This window comes from Theropithecus gelada, chromosome 4 (genome assembly GCF_003255815.1).
Source record: "Theropithecus gelada isolate Dixy chromosome 4, Tgel_1.0, whole genome shotgun sequence".
NCBI classification, from domain to species: Eukaryota; Metazoa; Chordata; class Mammalia; order Primates; family Cercopithecidae; genus Theropithecus; species Theropithecus gelada.
The window spans coordinates 84405561-84407101 of record NC_037671.1 but is presented as its reverse complement, the minus strand read 5'-3'; positions in this window follow the sequence as shown (position 1 = coordinate 84407101).

Here is a 1541-nt window from a genome sequence, read left to right as displayed (position 1 = left end):
CTCTGCCCGTGAGGCCTGTTGGAAGTGAAGATACAGTAGCTACAAGATTATAGAAAACTGGTCAAAGGGACTCAGAGGAATCTGGGTTGAAAATCAGTGTGGCTCCTTCAGGGGCCTCTGACAAGTAAGCTAACTTAAGTGTGCTTTGGTTTTCTCCTCTGTAAATGGGGAATAAAATATGTCCCTACTGCAGTACCTGCATCCACCCCCAACCCCCTCCTTTTTTTCTTTTTTTTTTTTTTTTCAATTTAAGTCTCTGTGGTTGGCCCTAACAAATGCAGTCATGATTTTTGCTCAGAGAACTAGAAATAAAGTGGCACCTGGGAAACAGAAACATCCTAAGGGCGTATAGTCATGAGGTACCCTGGAACCCCACATGCTCTCTGACCAAGCCTGGCTGAATTGCATATCTTTCTTAAGTTTTTTTAAATTAAAAAAAGTTTTTAAATGCTTGAAAAATAATTGAAAAAAAAAAAACCACCCAGAAAAATTAACACCCATATACTGCTCTCCTAGATTTAAAGCTATCAGCATCTTCACACAAACACACACACACACACACACATACACAACTTCCTTTCGTAAGCCATCTGAAAGTAGTATGCAGGCATCATGACATATCACTCCCATATAATTTTCCTATGCAATAATCACAATTGAATAGGAACATTTCACATCTAAGGAACATTAATTTGATAATACCAACACGTAGTCAATAACTAAATTTCCTAAACTGTTTTCAGAACATCATTAGAGTCAAGGTTAATGCGTTACATTTGCCTGCTATGTTTCTTTCATAACCTTTAGTCTAGAACAGCTTTCCCTTCTCCCTCTATTCTTTCTCATGGAGCCTTTGAAGTGTCCATGCCAGGTATCTTGCAAAGCACTCCATGGATTCTAGTCACTGTTTCCTTGTTAGACTGCATTTCTGAGCCAGCTTTTCTATCCATGGTCCTGTGGGTCATGGAGTTGGCTTTGATGCTGTGGCCTGAGGACCTTGCTAGGTATTTCATGTTAGACTTAAAGAACAAAGAGCAAATTTTGTATAGATTTGAAGACTCAAACTTATTAATATGCCTCTGAAGGACTCTAGGTTTATTCAGTCCCTACTCACCACCACCTTAACTTATATAAAATCAGTCAGACTCACTACAGAATGACCTCTGAGATAATTTCTAAAATTCACAGCAGAAAAGGAACAGAAGTGTTTGATTCATTTTTCTTCTGCACTGATGATGTGGGCTAACTCTCAAGGCACCAAAAGTAAAATAGAGGTTGACTGTAGACTTGGAAGAAGAGGATCCGTTGTTTCTGTCTTGAGTATTTGTGAAGAAATCTCCTCAGCCTCCAGCTTCCCCATAACAGACTGACCAGGCTATAAATTGGGCTAAGATTTTGAATTGTGAAATGTTGGGGGGTCGGTAGACAGAAAAATGGGCTATCATTGCCACAAGCCACCCAGCACTCAGACAGCTCCTCTCATTTCTCAAGAAATCTATAATCATGGAGCCAGAAGAGATCATTTTGGAGATGATGAAATG